This window comes from Myotis davidii, unplaced genomic scaffold (genome assembly GCF_000327345.1).
Source record: "Myotis davidii unplaced genomic scaffold, ASM32734v1 scaffold17, whole genome shotgun sequence".
Taxonomy (NCBI): Eukaryota; Metazoa; Chordata; class Mammalia; order Chiroptera; family Vespertilionidae; genus Myotis; species Myotis davidii.
The window spans coordinates 2622531-2641232 of record NW_006288624.1 but is presented as its reverse complement, the minus strand read 5'-3'; the positions used below and the strand labels follow the sequence as shown (position 1 = coordinate 2641232).

Sequence of the window (18702 nt, the reverse complement as noted above, 5' to 3'; positions counted from 1 at the left end):
TCCAGAACAGTGTTCTCATTTGTCCCTCGGACTTGCCTTTGACCATTCCTTGTCTGATTGTAGGATGGAAAAGGCGTGGCTGCGGTGAATGGGAATCCAGGGTGGGCTCTGTCCTTGAACTCTGCTCTCTATCCTCAGCTCCCCTTCTGCATGGGAGTTGGGGAGGGGGGCGGTGAGACCCTCCCCAGAGCCTGGGGTTTAATCTCCACCAGGCCTCTGCACCGCTGAGCCTGCTGGTGTGTGGTCTTTCACACTGATGTGCCTCAGCAGCTGGAAATAGTGAGGAGGGAAGGGGGGACTTCGAGCATAAACCCTGGCACTTCTCAAAACAAAACAAATGACTCCAGCTTTTAATCAGTTTAGGGCGGAGGCGAGAGAATTGTGTTTGGTTTTACATAGACAAAGCCCTTTTTTTAGGTCTCTGCTTTCAGAGAAATCCGCAGTCCTGTATGCAAATGGCCAGGGCAGCCTGAGCAGAAGGTGTTGGGCAGTTCTGAAGCCGAGGTCTGAGGGGGAGAGACACGGGGTAGTGCTTTAGCCTTTATCAACCAGACCTTTCTGTCTGCAGGGACCTTGGTATGGGTTACTCCCCCTCTTCTGCTCTCAGAAGCCAGCGGAACCACAGCTTTTGGGACTGTGGCCTGCGTGGCCTTAAACTTGGACAGGCGGGCTCCTTCAACAGCGGGGCTGCAAATTTAAATTCAAAAAATTAATTTCTATGTTAAGTCGGTTAAGGGAGCTTGTTATTTCTAGGACCTCAACTGTGAAGGGATAAATTTGTAAAGCAAGGAATCCTAATCCATCCTCGGCCCTGTCCATTCAGATACCAGGTATTCTAGGATCTACTAGTATAAGCATCTGAAACGACTTAGGGCAAAGTGTTGGAGGATGAGCCTCCGGCGTAGAATTGCTAGATTTAGCAAATAAAAACACAGGACGCCCAGCTGAATTTGAATGTCAGATAAACAAATAAATTCTTAGGATAAGTATGTCTCATGCGACAAAACAGGTTATGCCGTATTTGGGACCTACTTATTACAAAAGTTGCTCGTTGTTTATCTGATGTTCAAGTTTACGAGGGTGTCCTGCATTTTTCTGGCAGCGCCGCTCTGGCCTTCTTTCCTGTGATGCCTGCAGGTTTTCCTCTCTGGGTCTTTCTAGGGCCTCCTCTTTTCATCCTGGGGTGCTTTTGGGGCTTAGGTCTCCCCAGGGCCCTGTTGTCTTGCTCTCTTTCTGTCTCATTATAATCCCCTCATGTCTCAGTCTGAGGTTCTCTACTCATCGGCTTGCTCTTGTTTAGTCCTACTGGTAGGCCCTGGGTTGGTCGAGATCCAGCCATTGGTTCTGAGCACTAAAGCCAATGATGGTGATATTTACAATTTAGTAACCCCCTACTATGTGCCAGGCCCTGTCAGCTGCTTTACTAATGTTCATTCATTAGTAAACAAAACGAAAGGAAGGGACTTTTTTTTATTGTGGTAAAATATATGTAACATAAAATTCACCTTTTTAAAGAATGAGATATAATCAACTCATATGACATTAGTTTCAGCTGTACAATAGAATGATTAGATATTTGTATATACTGTGAAATGATTACTGCAGTAAGTCTAGTAACCACCTGTTACCACTCATAGCAACAGAATTTTTTTTATTTGTGATGAGAACTTTTAAGATCTATTCTCTTAAAAACTTTGAATATGCAATACAGTATTATTAATTACTAGAAGCCCGGTGTACAAAAATTTGTGCACTCGGGGAGGGGGAGTTCCCTCAGCCCGGCCTGTGCCCTCTCACAGTCTGGGACCCCTCGGGGGATGACCATCTGCTGGCTGAGGCCTGCTCCCCAGAGGATTGGGCCTAAGCTGGCAATCAGACATCCCTCTGGCAGCCCGGCAGCCCTTGGGGGAGGTGCCTGGCCAGCCTGGGTGTGGGGCTGATGGCTGTTGTTAGGCTGCTCGCACCCCCTTTAGGGTGGGGGTCTCCACTGGGTGCCGGGCCAGCCTGGGTGAGGGGCTGAGGGCCATTTTCAGGCTGACCTGGGACTGAAGCTCCCAGCCTCTCCTTTTTTACTTTCTTAATTTTTATTCTGGGATTTATTTACCTTCTGTAATTGAAACTTTCTTGCGGCTCCAGCTCCAAGGCCGGCTGGCTGAAAGCAGGTACCTGGGGTTTGTTTAGCTTCTATAATTGCAACATTATTGCATCCAGAGTTCAGAGCTGGGCTGCGGCAGGTGGGGAACCCTGGCTTCCTCCATCGCCAGGGCAACCAAGCCTCATGTTCACTTCAGCTGCATGGCTACCGGCCGCCACCTTGGTTGGCAGTTAATTTGCATATTGCCCTGATTAGCCAATGGGAAGCATAGCGGAGGTAAGGTTAATTACCACGTTTGTCTATTATTATATAGGATAGTCTCCATGCTGTACATTACATCCCCAGGACTTAGTTATTTTGTGACTGGAAGTTTGTGTCTTTTGACTCCCTTCACCCATTTCACCTATCCCCCCACCTCCTGCCTCTGGCAGCCTCCAATCTGTTCTCTGTATCTAAAAGATTGTGTTTTTTGGTGTTGTTTTTTTTTAAAAGATCCATATACCTATGAAGTTGTACAGTTTTTGTCTTTCTCTCTATGACTTATTTCCCTTAGCATAATGCCCTCATGGTCCACTCATGTTGTCACAAATGGCAAGATTTCATTTTTTATGGCCAACTAGTAATCCATTGTATATAAATTTACCATGTTAGCTATTTTTAGGTGTACAGTTAAGTGGTATTAAGCATATTCTCATTATTGTACAGCTATTACCATCATTTATTTCAAAAAGTTTTTCATCTTCTTAAACTGAAGCTAATACCCATTAAACAATAACTCCCCATTACTCTCTCCCTCCAGTCCTTGACAGCACCTTTCTATTTTCTATGTCTATAAATTTGACCACTCTAGCTACTTCATATAACTGGAATTATACAATATTTGTCCTTTTTGTATCTGCTTTATTTCACTTAGCATGATGCCTTCAAGGTTCATCCATATTGTAGCACAGTAGCATGTAGCATTCTTTTTTTTTCTCCAAATAATAGTCCATTGTATGGATAGACCACATTGGTTTATTCATTTATCTGTTGGTGGACTTTGAAGTTGCTTCCATCTGATGGCTATTGTGAATAAGGCTGCTCTGAATGTGGGAGTACAAATACTTGTTCAAGTCCCTGTTTTCAGTTCTTCTGGTCTATTCTCAGAAGTGGCATGGTTGGATCATATGATATTTCTGTTTAACTTGTTGAGGAAGTACTGATAGCAGCTGTATCATTTCACATTCCCACCAACAAAGATTTCAATTTCTCCATATTCTTGCCAACACTTGTTATTTTCTCTGTGTTTTTTTTTTTCTTTTTAAAATAATGGCTATTCTAGCCCTAACTAGTTTGGCTCAGTGGATAGAGCATCCGCCTGCAGACTGAAGGGTCCCTTGACATTCCAGTCAAGGGCATGTACCTTCGTTGCGGGCACATCCCCAGTAGGGAGTGTGCAGTAGGCAGCTGATCGATGTTTCTCTCTCATCGATGTTTCTAACTCTCTATCCCTCTCCCTTTCTCTCTGTAAAAAATAAATAAAATATAATAAAATAATGGCTATTCTAATGGGTATGAACAGGGAGGCACTTTTAATTACTATTTCACAAATGAGAGAACTGAGGCTCAGAGAGGTGGAATGATTTGTCCATGTCAACCAGCAAGTCACAGAGATAGAATTCAAATCAAGGTCTAATTCTCCAAATCAGGATATAACCATTATGTTATATTTCCTGCCTCTTGCATTTGCATTTATCCAAATCAAGTATTTCTGTCTTTGCACAGATGACTAATTGTGCAAGATATCTAGTCAAGGCACAAATGTAGGAATGAAATATATTCAAGGAGTTTTTATATGCTCTTACTAAAAATACATCTTTCACACGGGAAAACAGCGATAACAAATAATTTCTCCTTAATCTTTATTTCATCCTAGTTAATTTTAAAGTAATTTACTTAATTTGGTCACTCTGTCCTTTGCCTCAATGTCATCTGGCCATTTAAGTGGCTTAACTAACAAGTATGATGAGCATGGATTTTGTCCTTATGGGGAAGGTAGAGAAGCCAGAAAATAGAAGACAGGGACTCCACCTCAAGATGTTTGTGGTCTAACTGGCCAGAGACATGTGGCCACCTGAGAGGCCTTCTCCAGGAGCACAGGCACCGGGCTGCCGGAGGCCATGGGCTGCTGGGAGGACCGAGGGTGATTGCAGTGAGTCCTGGCTGAGGGCAAGCTGCCTCCTCCACTGGGCGCAAAGCCTGGTGTGAGTCCATGCAGTGCACCCTAGAGGAGGAGGCTGCGGTTGGGGTTGCCCTGCCTCTGTCTTGGGACTCTTCCAGAGTCTCTGCTTTGTCCAGAGGCCATAGACCTTGGCTACACCATTGAGTTTGAACATAGGTTCCATGGAAGCTGCCGGGCTCCTGCCTCTATTGCCAGCCCAGCCTTCACTAGTGGTTCTCAACCTGTGGGTCGCGACCCCTTTGGCGGTCGAATGACCCTTTCACAGGGGTTGCTTAAGACCATCCTGCATATCAGATATTTACATTATGATTCATAACAGTAGCAACATTACAATTATGAAGTAGCAACAAAAATAGTTTTATGGTTGGGTCACAATATGAGGAACTGTATTTAAAGGGCCAGAGGGTTGAGAAACACTGCTTTAAACTGTCTTGTAGGAAAAGTTCCATCTGGCTGTCCACCAACAAGTTGGACAATGTAGTCCAATGTAGGCCAGTGGCGAAGAACATGGACTTTGGGGTCAGACAAGTTGATGCTGAAAACCTTGTTGCCACTGAGGCCTGTGTCACTATAGGAAAGGGTCTTAGCCTCTCTGGTTTCACTTTCCTTATCTGAAATATGGAAATATCAGGGATAATAAGATTGTCATGAGGATGATATGAGATGTTTATAAAGTGCTTGTTTTATTGTAAATGTTCAGTAAATAGTAGCTATTACAATGCATCTAATGTAAAGCTTGATCTATATTTATTTCTCTTGGTTGGACAGTTTTGTCACTTTGGCTACATCATCATGGTCTCCTTCATGGAGGACGGAACCAGTTGATTTGTTGGAGACAAGATGGTCTAGATAAGGGTGGAGGCTGAATTCTGCAATGTGTGAACCTCACGCAGAGCAGGTGCTCACTGTTTGGTGAATAATTACTCAGTTGGGATGGGGATTCCTGATGAGGGGTCATGAGATAGAGGGAAGTTTATGGGTTTGTTGTATGGAGAAGGCAGAGGAGACTGAATTTGATCTTTCCTTTTTATATTTTAAATAACACTTTCCTCATCACAAAAATACAGATAACCAGAGGTCCTTGAAAAGGAGAATGGAGCAATGGGATAGGGCAGTGGTGGGCAAACTGCAGCTCGCGAGCCACATGCGGCTCTTTGGCCCCTTGAGTGTGGCTCTTCCACAAAATACCATGAGCAGGCACACACGTACAGTGCGATTGAAACTTCGTGGCCCATGTGCAGAAGTCGGTATTTTGTAGAAGAGCCACAAAATACTCCAGGGGTCAAAGATCTGCATGTGGCTTGCGAGCCGCAGTTTGCCGACCACTGGGATAGGATATGATGACTTGTCTTCAGGAAATGCATTGAAAGCTGGGAAAACCACATGGAAGAGTGGAGGACCACGAATGTGACTGCAAGGTTGAGGGAAGGTAGAAGGCTTTGGAAGTGGGTGGGAGGGGTTTTGGAGCTGGAGGACGAGGTGTCCTGAGGTGTGATGGGTGGTGGCCTGGGCGTGGAGACAAGGTGGGACTTTTGGGGTGGCAAGGAGATCACCTGCTCTGTTTATGATGAGGCACATGGTCTGAGGCATTAGTTTGAGAATCACCCAAGCACATGTTGGCACTGAGGCTGTGACAGCAACAAACCCCAATGAAGTGATGGAACGCAGCAGGAGATGAACAGAAGGCCTGGAGTTGTTTAAAGAAAAGGTGGGGGTGGGAGGAAATGAGGTGCAGGGGAATGTAGTAGGTTTAATAATTCCCTTCCTGCAAAGTTGTCCACATCTTAATCCCTGAGACCTGTGAATATGCTACTTTATATGGGAAAAGTACCTCTGTAGAGGTGATTAAGTTTAATATTTTGAGATAGATTATTTTAGATTATCCGGCTGGGCTCAATGTAATCACAAGGGGCTTTTTAAGAGGGAGGGAGGGGGATCAGAGTCAGGGAGAGATTGGAGGAAGTTGCTGGCTTTCAAGGTGGCGGATGGGGCTGCAAGCCAATGAATGCAGGCAGCCTCGAGGGAAAAAGCAAGAAAACAGACTTCTCCAGAGCCCACCAAAGTCAGGCAGCCCTGCTGACACCTTGATTTTGGCCCACGAACACCCCTTTTGGACTTCTGACCTCCATACTTGTATGATAGTAAATTTGGGTTGTTACAAGCCATTGCTTGTGGTAATTTGTTACAGCAGCAATAGGAAACTGATGCAGGGAGGGAGCTAACATCCTAAACATTGACTGGGCATGTGCGGGAGAGTTTTGCTAGGTTGCTAGGTGCGCTAGTGGAGTTCTGGGTATGGATAGCAAGCTTGAGGCTGAGCCACACAAGCCCTCACCTACTGGAAGTAGATGCAAAACTCCAGGGCAGGGCTCTCTGGCTCTTCCCTGCTCTGCATCAGCTATGCCTTGGTGCTTGTGGCTTTCACTGGGAGAGGATTCCTACCTGCCTCATGTGCCTCTCCATGGCTGACAGTGACCAAGCTGCCAGGGTGGCCAGCACCACCCTTGTGAAGAGTGTACACGCTAGGTGCCCTCATCAGGAATGTTCCCAGAATGCTGCCCTGGGACGCTAGAGGTCAGGTGCTGCTGTCCGTAAACTACAGTGAGGTGGACACGGACAAAACAGTGATGGTGTCTCTTTGGTGGCAACCAGAGGAGAGGATGCACTAGCTGAGCTGGTGAAGGAATCCTCTAAGGTGGGAGGCAGAGCTTGGGGCAGGGGTGGGGGAGAGAGGGGGCGCTGAATCTTCTGATCTTGTTGCTGTTGTAGATATTGAAATACCTCACGGGAGGTGCCTTCTCCCTACCCCCAGCCACACATAATCCCTCTTCCTGAGACCTGAGCCCCAGGGTCCCCGCTGACCACATGTCCCAGTTCACTCATACAGCCATTCCCAGGTTGCAACGAGCTCCAGGAAAGCTGGGAGCCACATCCCTTTAAAGGAGCAAAGCTGCGCCCAGCACAAAACAGGGCTTGCTGTCCTCTTTCCCAGGACCCTGATGCCTACAGAGCCCTCATTTACTTGACTAAAGGGGACTCAGTGCCTCTTCTAAAACAAGACTTGGAGATGAGTTTCTGCCCTGCCTATACTACAAGGTCGCTGGCAAATTATCTTGCTAAAGAAGATGGAAAACACCTAGCATCCTGCTACAACCCATGATTTCCATTTTTACTCCGGGCAACTTGGTGAAGTTTATTATCCCTATTTGGTAGAGGCGTCGGTTGAAGGCAGAGAGGCCTGGACTGGAATCCACGCCCAGGGTTATTCACTCACTGCCCAAGCTGTTTCTTAAATGAGACCAGACTGTCCATCTGCCACCCACTGGGAGCCCATTCCGACTTTTTGTCATTTGGAGAAAGCACTTCTGATGGTTTTAGAACTTGTTCTAATGACGTCTACAAGCATTATTTCTCCTAAACTGCAGTCCACCATCACTAACGAGTCTCCTCACTGCCTGGCCTGCTCACTTCAGCCCACTTTTCTCTGTTCTGTGCTGATGGCAAACCTGGCGAGGCCTCCAGGTAGAGCAAGAATAGCCCCACCAACGCCTCTGGGGGCTGCAGCTGCTTTATTATGTGGTTTCACCTTGCGTCTTGGTGTAGGCTCTATGTTTCAATGGCAGATTCTAAAACAGGAAATTTTGTAGTGTATTTGGAGGTGATTCAAAGAAACAGCAAGGCAGTGGGGAAGTGCAGCAGGGAAAGGAGACAAGGCCACTGTCCAAGTAGGAAAAGTCCAAACCTGTAGAGAATTTTTATGAGTCGATTGGAGCCAAACTGATAACAATTGCCAGAAAGCAAAATCTCAATGGAGTGAGCAAATGCTCTAGAGATTGGCAGTTTTTCGGCTTATTTTATACATTAGAATCAGAGGAGTGTCACGTGAAATCCACTGGGGATAGCTTACGGGGGCGGGAGAAAGCATGGGGTGGGGATCTCTGGCATTGGATAAAAAGTAAAATGGAGAGACACGTTTCTTTTACATTGGTGGGTCCGGGATAGCTAATGATTAAGATGTGCAATGCATAGTGATGGTATGTGGGGAACAAGATCACAGTGAGTAGTTCTGTGGTTTCATGCTCTGGTATCTCAATTCTGCCTTGAGGGGTCTGAAAAAAGAGACTACTACTCTGATATTTCAAAGGTGTATTATCTTAGATTCAAAAGACAGTAGACAGGCTCACTTAAGGTAAAGATCCACCCTTGTCAAGGAAGCTACAGGCCTAGAATGTGACTATCTGCCATAACCCACGTTTAGTTAGGGATTTTTATGCTTCAGGCCATCCCATGTGGTTGCTTTAGGTCTCTGAGTTTGTAAGTGAGGCCATACAGGCCTCTCCTGAGCTTGTCAGGTGTAGGATGTGGCCCCCTTTTCGTCCATATAGCTAATGATTTATTAAGGAGATGGCTACTGCTGTGGGCAATGAGGGCCTCATCCTGTTGAGGACTCAGCGAAAGACTGTGGGACACACCTCAGCATTGTCTTGTTGGGGGTGAGGTGAAGAAGCTGGATTTATCCACTAATTTTGATTCCTCATTGGGTGAGGGTTGCTCCTGGGGATATGACCTTCCAGGCACTTTCAACCCTCCACACGGGATGAGCAGGCAGGCACCTGTAGCCAAAGGAAGCCTGCAGGCAGAAAGATGAGGTGTTGGGAGTTTAGGGAGCTGCAAGGATGCTTGTGGGCTGAGGGGATGTGGGTGAGGCAGGAACAGTGTCAGCTTCAGGTCATGTTAGTGGTGCCACTTCTCCCAAATCCAGTAGATCGGTTGTGTTAATTCCATCCAGGGTCCACTGGGCCCAATTTTTGTTGATTTTTTTAAAGCACTTGAAACGTGTCAGGATGACCAAGTGGTCTAAGGGGCTAGACTAAGCACTTGGCATTTTTGTAAAGCGTTACTACTTCTTGGCTTTTAAGATACTTTCCAAAGCACAAAAACAGTATTTACTTATTTTTTAAAGATAGAATAAAACTCATTCTATCTTGCAGTTATGATATGAGTGCATTGGGACTCTCTTATAAATGTAAGATATGAGATCTTAGTGATCTTATTTTTTCTTGTGTCGTGAAACGGTTATTTTTGTCTTCCTAGGAATGATTTATCATTATTCATCAATTATTCCCAACTATGGTGAAAAAGACTGAAGTAGTAAGGAAACTGAAGAACGATGGAATTACCAGGAAGGATGAGGCAATCGTATAGTAAATCATCAGTATTTTATCATCCTCCAGTTTTCTTAATTCACTGCCTAAAGTATTATATAATTTTTCAAGAAGATATAAAAGAAAACTGGAGACATCATCTTTGTGGTCTGCTTTTAGTTTCATTTGATATAACTGAAAAGGCCGAATTTTTCCTTTTCTCCCTATAATGGCAAAGAGAGGTAGAGGATGAGTTTTCATAATTACAGTATTACATAAACCAGAAGATTAATGTAGCACTCTAGAATATAAGCAAATGATAGTGGTGAAATTGATTGTGTAAAAGAAATCTTAGCCTATGAATCTTTAGACAATGAAATCCTAGATGATTTTCAATAAATTAAGAATATGTTTTTAAGGAAAAAGAGGAAATATGGTATTTTCATGCAGTTACTCAACCAGATGAACTTAATTATACAACATTTTGTGACAAGAATCTAAGGCTTTCTGTTTTCCTAAGAAGACATATGACAATATTCTTTAATATTTTAGATCTTTAAAATGTAATGATGTTTTATTTCTCAAAATGTATAGCTGATGGGACTTGTTGTTCCTGCACCTTCACCAGCAGCTGGGGCATCCCCACCTTTGGTGTTTCTGGTGTAAATTATTTGAGCTCTGTGCTTTGAAACTAGTTTAATAAGTCCTTTCCCAAGGAGCTCCTGAAGGGGCTGCCCCGGCCAAGGAACTGGGGTCTTCAGTCTCTCAGAGACAATAGCTGGCATTATAATAAGCGGATAGTGGGAGCTTCCTTACAGAGTTTGTCCTATGTGGCTTTGTCAAACAAAACCAGGTTATGGAGCTTGTCCTGAACTTTGTCTTTGGACAGTGTCTCTTTTTTTGGCCTTGCCCCCAGATTTGTTCACTGGGTCTTTGTCTTTCTTGGCCAACTTTCCAGTATCTTTCTCCTCCTCCTCCTCCTCCCCCTCCTCCTCCTCCTTTTTATTTTTAATATTCAGAATGTAACCTTTCTGGGTTTGAAAATAAGGCTTTGGTGATGCTATTTCATACAGATAATGCAGTTGAGACTATCCAAATAAGTCCAAGGTCGAAGTCTCAAGTTATCAGTGCTCACTCAGCAAAAAAAATTCACATGAAAGAATGAAATAAACAGGGTGGAGAGAAGTCTGTTTCACGAGACAGTCCATGTTACTCTGAAGGCAGGGGGAACTGGTAGAGAAGAGGTCAGTACTTGCAAAACTTTATTCAGATGCTTTTCCAATCAAGTGTCCCAAATGGCTAGCAGAGAAAATTAGGAAGATCTACCCCAGTCTCATGAATATATAGACACCTGGATGCCATCTTTCCTGAAGAGAACATCAGCTCAGCCAATTGTAAACTTAGAACTAAACACGCCACTACATTTCCACACTAAACTCATGTTTCTCTAGTTTGGCCTTGGTTGTTCTGCCTCATAGTCTGGATTCAGGTTTGGATGGTGGATTTCAATGAAAAGAACGTAGATGAGGCCTCCCATGGCAGCACCAACCATAGGGCCCACGATAGGAATCCACCAGAAGTTATTTCCAGCTTTGAAGACATCAAACCCCCATCCCGCCACAGCAGTGAAAAGCCTGGGACCTAGGTCTCGAGCTGGATTCATGGCACAACCACAGTTCAGTTCCATAGAGGTAGTAAGGACCAGAATCAGGAGGGCGATGACAACAGGCTCTAGGCCTTTGGGGACACTCCAGTTTCTGGAGTCAAAGATGGCAAAGACAACCATGAGGAGGAACATGGTGGACACTACTTGGTCTGCAAACCCATTTGCCAGAGACAGATATGGAGCTGGGTATGTTGCAAAAATCTGTGCTGTTGCATTTTCTCCCACGATGTACAGTTCTCCACCAGCAAAGGACATAAATGCATCATAGTAAACACCAAAGAGGATTGCGGACCCTGTGAAGGCTCCCAAGAGCTGGGCTCCCACATAAAAAGGAAATTTGAACCATTTCATCCGCCCAAAGAGACACATTGCAAAAGACACAGCAGGGTTGATGTGGCCACCAGAGACACCCCCAGCCACATAAACGGCCATTCCGACTGCTACTGAAAAGCCAATATTCACAGCGAGGGCTCCTCCAGAAGTTCCGCGACTGAGGACGGATTGGGCAACAGAGCCACATCCGAGAACGATCATTATACATGTGCCCAAGAACTCGGAGAGCATTTCTTTAGCCAAACTGTTCTTCAATATCAGTCTCTGCCTGAAGCGTCTCCTCTGTACCTCCTCAGATTGCATGGTGGCTTCTCCAAGGACCACACTTTCCACTAGTACCTGCTTTGTCTGCTCCCTACTTCACTCACACATGTCAGCATCTTTCTTCTTGTTGTCCTTGGACTGCAGGGTGAAACTTGAACAGCTGCTACCACTGCTGCCTCGATAAGATGTCGGACAAAAACAAAAGTTATCGTTTAGATTTTTGTGCACCAACATTTACTTGAAGTGGTTTGTGATAGTTGAATGTCGAAGGCAGGTGTGTATAAAAAGAGGAAATATATAATGTAGAAAGAAAAACATGACATGGATTGAAGATGTTTATCAATCTGCAAATGAAAATGTTTTATAATTATGGAGCAAAGATGATGGCCATCAAAACTAGGAAAATATAGAATAAAATTTTGGGTTTATTATATTTAAATTCTTTTAAAAATATTTTTATTGATTCTTAGAGAGAGAGGAAGGGAGAGGGATAGAGAGATAGAAACATCGATGAGAGAGAAACATCATTGATTGACTGCCTCCTGCACACCTTGTACTGGAGATCCAGCCTGCAACCTGGGCATGTGCCCTGACTGGGAATCAAACTGGTGACCTCTTGGTTCATGGGTTGATGCCTAACCACTGAGCAACACTGGCCAGGCTATATTTAAATTCTTATTAACATTTCTAACAAAGTTGATTTTTCAGCCTCCAAGGTGGCTCCCACTGATCCCTGCCTTCTGGTATTCACACCCATATGTATTCCCCTTCTACATTGTTCCAGGGTTGGTCTGTGTGATAAATAGAATATGGCAGAAGTGATGGTATGTCACTCTTGAGATTAAGTTATAAAAGACTGGCTTCCATCTTAGCCTCTCTCATTGATCACTTGCTCTGGGCAGAAGCCAGCTATCCTATTGCGAGGATCTGCATGGAGAAGAATGAAAGTATCCAGCCAATAGCCAGTGAGGAATAGAGGCCTGCTAACAACCACATGGCTGAGATTGGAAGTGGGTCTTCTAGCCATAGATGATGGTATCCTTTGCTGATAGGTTGGCAGCAACTAGAACTGGGTACATAAATTATGGGGTCACCCTAGCTGGTTTGGCTCAGTGGATAGTGTGTTGGCCTGCAGACTGAAAGGTTCTGGGTTTGATTCCAGTCAAAGGCACCTGCCTGGGTTGAGGGCTCAATCCCCAGTTTGGGGGCAAGAAGGAGGCAGCTGATCAATGATTCTCTCTCATCATTGATGTTTCTATCTCTCTCTGCCTTTCCATTCCTCTTTGAAATCAATAAAAATATATTTAAAAAATTATAGGGTCCAGAGGAAAACAAAAATAGGGGGTCCTTGTTAAAAAATTATTAAAAATTTCAAGACATCAACAGCAGAGGATTAAGCCAAATGTGAGACTTTTTGTGACTACATAGGTTGCACGCCTATGAAGCTGGCCCTGCTTGCAGCCTCATGAGAGACCCTGAGCCAGAACCACCCAGCTAAGCCATTCCTAGATTCCTGATCCATAGAAATGGTGAGATAATGTTTGTTGTTTTAAGTTTTTGGACTAATGATATGTAGCAATAGATAATGAATATAGTATCCCTTTATTCCTACTTCTGTAAATTATTTGTAAAATGACTTAAAGCTATAAAAACATAGCCCTGGGTGGTATGGCCCAGTTGGTTGGGCATCATCCTGTGCATTGGGAAGTTGCAGGCTTGATTCTTGGTCAAGGGCATATGCCAGGGTTGCAGGCTTGAGCCCCTATCCATGTTGCACTCTCACATTGATGTTTCTCTCTCCCTCTTTCTTACTCTCTTGAAAAATCAATAAACTATTAAAAAAACATAAAATTTGTTTGACTGGTTTGTCTCTGTGCTAGTATATTAAAATATGAAATGAGTCCATCAGACCCAGATGGTAAATAGTGTAACTCTTTTTTTCTGAATTACTGAGAGTTAAAGGGATAAGAGTGATCTTGTTAGTCAAAAATTTACTTCCACGTTCTCTCCAGCTCTTGCACATGCTGTTTGCTGTGCCCAGAACGCTTTCCCCCTTCTCTTTGTTCAGCTTAAACATCATATTCTCAGGAAAGTTAACCCTCCAGACCAAGTTAGGCATCTTTTTAATAACTCCCAAAATACCCTGTACATCTTTGCTGTTCTGTGGACACTTGTAATTAGTGAATTATTAATAACTAGAGGCTCAGTGCACAAATTCACGCACCAGTGGGGTCCCTCGGCCTGGCCTGTGGGATCAGGCCAAAATAGGCTCTCCAACATCTTCTGAGGGGTCCTGGATTGCGAGAGGGTGCAGGCCAGGCCAACGGACCCCACCAGTGCATGAATGGGGCCAGGGAGGGATATGGGAGTTTGGCCAGCCCGGGAGGGACCACAGGAGGGCTCTAGGGTGTTTCCAGGCCATCTTGCTCAGTCCTGATTGGCCGGACCCCAGCAGCAAGCTAACCTACCAGTCAGAGCATCTGCCCCCTGGTGGTCAGTGTACATCATAGCGAGTGGTTGATCGGCCTTAGCATATCATTAGCAAATTACGCTCTGATTGATTGAATGGCTGACTGGACGACTGGATACTTAGCATATTAGGCTTTTATTATATAGGATTAGTTGCATAATGTCTGTCTTCCCAATAAACTGTAAGCTCTTTGAGGTTAATCACCTTCTCCCTTTGTTCTTATTGTGTACCCAGTGGCTAGTGCAATACTAGGTACACTGTTGGAATGCAATGACATTTGTTTGATTGACTAGTTTGTCTCAGTGTCAATGGATTTGGATGATTTACATGAAAGAGGTCCTTTTAGCAATGCTTTCTGTGGAGTACCCAACTGTGGTGATTACACAGTTGGGCCTTCACAGGACCCAACTGTGAAGACATGGAAAAGGCTCCTTGCCTCCTGGGCTTCAGTGTAAACAATACAAACCAATGACGCCCACAAATGAAAATCAAAGCAGGTGAGTGTGGAAAACCCATACACATGGAAACAGGAATCAGCCTTCAGTAATACACAAACTATCAAGTGCAAATATAGCATATGCTTCTGACTCTTAGAACCAATAGATTTAAGAGGATGCCAAAACTTGTGATGTGTGCATAAAGTTTAAGGACCACCCTTGATAAGGTGAATCTTTGTGGTTAAGCCTCAGTTCTTCATCTGCATAATGGGACTAATAATACCGACTCCACAGGCTGGGCCTGAGGACATGAGAACACACAGAAAAAATGCTTAGCAAAAAAGTTCAGCTGCTGGTAGCACAAGGTAGATTGGGTTTAAGTTCTGGTCTGATAGTTGTTTCTGGCTATGTGAGTTATGTAGCCTCCCCCAAATCTCAGTTCCTTTCTTAGTAAAATGGGGACAATAATGGCACGTACCTCATAGAGTAAATGCCAGAGTGTGTGTTTAAGGTCTGCATATTTGGCATTTGCTAAGCCCTCCCAGTTACTACTACTACTATTACTAATTTTGAAACTGGGTCACAGAAAAGTAACTGAATGAAGAGAGAGATTCCTCGGTAGGTGGAAGAGGGGAAAGTACTAGAAACATGAATACAGAAGATCGCCAAGAATATTTTCACAAAGATGTGCATTATTCTTGGTGATCATAATTGACCACTGGTCTCTTTAAGAGGCTCCTTTCTTGCCACCCTGGCACCATGCGGCTTGAGCTTTGTCAAAGTATGTTCTTGGTTCCTCCCACTTGAAGGTGTCTAAAAGAGGGAAATACCAGAAGTAAATTTTTTGTGGCATCAATAGTCTGGGTAAAAATAGAACTACCACGTGATCCAGCAGCTCCGCTGCTGGTATTTATCGGAAGAAAACCAAAACACTAACTTGAAAAGGTGCCTACACCCATGTTCTTGGCGGCATTATTTACAGTAGCCAAGATGTGGAAACTACCTAAGTGTCCACTGATGAATGAATGGATAAAAAATGTGGCATACATATACAGTAAAATATTATTCAGCCATAAAAAAATAAGAGGTCATGCCATTTGTAACAACATGGATGGACCTTGAGAGCATTATGCTAAGTGAAATAAATCAGAAAAAGATAGATACAGTATAATCTCACTGATCTGTGACATTTAAAAACAAAACAAAACAACAACAAACTGAGCTCATACCGAGAACAGCTAGGTGGTTGTCAGAGGTGGCGGATGGAGGTGGCAAAACGGGTGAAGAGAGTAGAAAGGTACAAGCTTCCAGTTTATAGGACGAATAAACTCTGCGGATAGAATACACAGCATGGTGACTATACAGTTAACAATACTGTACTATATATTTGAAAGTTGCTGAGAGAGTAGACCTTCAAAGTTCTCATCACAAGAAAAAAAAATTGTAACTACGAGGTGACAGATGTTAGCTAGACTTATTGTGGTAACCATTTCATAATATATACAAATATCAAATCATTATGCTATACACCTTGGGCAAACACAATGTTATATGTCAATTACATCTAAGAAAAAGAATCTGGGTGTCTGGCTCTAAGACCATTAGTATTTTTGAGCTGGACATGCAGAGCTAGAGGGAAGCCACACTGAACCTTCTGGACTCCATTGCATTGTCCATGGTTCTTTCATTTGGCAACTCAAGCTGTCATAATAATGCGAGCCCCTACTCTAGTGGTCCCAGTATTTTATTCTTCCTTAGCAGCATAAACCCTGATTTTTACTGAATACCTTTGGCCTATTTGAGCTAAGAACATTCCTCTCCCGTCCCCCAGCCTTCTTTGAAGGTGGATGTGGTCATATGACTACGTTCTAGCCAATAGATAATATTAAATGTGACTTCCGGGAAGTGTTCTTAAAAACAGAGGCATGCTCACCCTAGCCGGTTTTGCTCAGTGGATAGAGCATTGGCCTGTGTGGACTGAAGGCCCAGGATTCCATTGCGGTCAAGGGCACGTACCTGGTGGCAGGTTCCCTGGCCCTGGTTGGGGTGAGTGCAGGAGGCAACCAATCGATGGGTCTCTCTCTCACCAGATGTTTCTCTTTGTCTCTCCCTTTCCCTTCCACTCTCTAAAAATCAATGAAAATATATCTTCAGGTGAGGATTAACAACAACAACAACAACAACAACAACAAAATAGAGGTGTGCTCTTCTTTTACCCTTTTCCCTCTCCATTGACTGGAAAACAGATGTGATGGCTAGACTTGAGCAGCCATCTTGGACCACGAGGCAGAAGCTGCTCATTAAGAATGACAGAGTGATCCCAAAGGACCCTAGGTTAGAAGGAACCACACTACACTGTGAAGGGAGTTTGGGTACAAAAGAGAGAAATAAGCTTCTAAATTGTCACTGTAATTATTTTTGTCATGCATATTTACATCCTTATTGAGGTGTAGCTGACAAATAAAACTGAGATATTTAAAGTGGTTTGGTATGTGTGCACAGTGTGAATTGACTCCCCCATTGAGTTAACACATCCACCACCGTGTGTGTGTGTGTGTGTGTGTGTGGTGTGTGTGTTCATGCATATCTAAAATTTAAGGACTGACCTGGTAAGGTTAACTTCTGTGGGTGAACCTCCTCTGCATAATGGGACTAATAATAACTCCCCCAGCCAATGCCAAGTGTTACTGCAAGTTATTTATAAACCCGGAAACAGAACCCAGGATTCTTGGTGTCCCAGGCTTCTGAGCTCAGTAGTTTATTTTAAAAGAGTCAGACCTTAGATGCAACTCACCTTTTTCTGTTGGTAGCTGTTGTCACAGGTGAAGCAAACAGAAATCAAGGTGTATTTATATGATAGGAGCCCCTTTCTCCAAAGCCCCATTCCAGATCTACCTTCTTCATGAGACCTTCCCTATCCATTGGCTCTGTAGTGGGCCCCCGCTCTCTGAGTGCCTGTAACACATCTCAGGCTTCGCTCTCAAATGTGGTCCCCAAGTACCTGTCTGCTGTGTGTTCTTAATTAGACTGTAACCTCTCAGAGGGCAGGGTGTGCATCCAAAGGTCCCTCGTAATGATGGGCATGTGCTGGGCACAGAAGGAGATGCATCAAAGTGCTTGTTAAAATGAACGGGGAGGTTTTATTCCTGTGTACAGGACAAGGCAAGCTTCCTCTGGATTAGACAGAAACAGACTTATTTGAAATGGGCATTCCTAGCTAGTACTAAATATGTGAGGCCCTTAGGCCTCAATACGGGATATAAAGTATTCTTTTTCTTCTACTGAACTATCCCCTTGCAAATAGAAGTCCCACAGGACCAGAGGTATGGCTGAAACTGGACAGACCAGATGCTGGGATAGCTAGATTTATTTATAAGCCTGGCCTCCAGGGAAAGAAGAAACTTGTCAATTTCACTCTTTGCTTGGATCTAAAGATCGAGCCTGGCAAAGCGACGCTCTCTGGGACTAACAGTCCTCTGGAATTTCTAACCTTTTCTGGAGAAGAAAATGCATCATTTGAATGATGGCCATGGTTTCAACAGGCCCCGCATGCCAACCAGAGGGAAAGAAAATACTTGCTGAGCAAAGTAACTGGAAAGCTCTCGCTCATATTTTGAACGGAGCGACATGGTTGCAATCCAGAATAATGCAGTCTTTTGGACCTGAGACTACTTGGAAGCAAGAGTCTGGCTGGAAGGCAGCATGTGGTGCTATGGATGGAAAGGACTATTGCAATGCCTTTTCCCTGGGCAGTTGGTGCTGCCAGAGACGGGGGCCATCTCAAGCATATTTACTTACTCCAACAGTTTCCTCAATAATTCCAGCCACAGAAAGAAGTTGACCAGCCTGATGGGGGTGCAGATAACTAGGTGGTAGAGTCAGGACAAACCCGCCAGGCTTCTGAGCCCAGCGGTAACATTTCCACCCTGCGGAGCCCTGGTTGGGTAAACACTTAGGTGGGCACGCGGGAATTGATGTAAGTGCTGCGTGCGGCGCAGGAGTCCCGGACAAGTGTCACGAGTCCAGCTGGGCGAGTTCCCAGGGTGCCGGATTGCAAGGGCCGCCAGGAAGG

At 44.3% G+C, this 18702-nt stretch overlaps 1 pseudogene; it reads right to left on the bottom strand.

Annotated features, from left to right (window-relative positions):
- Nucleotides 1-10869: 10869 nt before the first annotated feature.
- Nucleotides 10870-11762, bottom strand: LOC102759654 (annotated as a pseudogene).
- Between the last annotated feature and the right edge of the window lie 6940 nt (nt 11763-18702).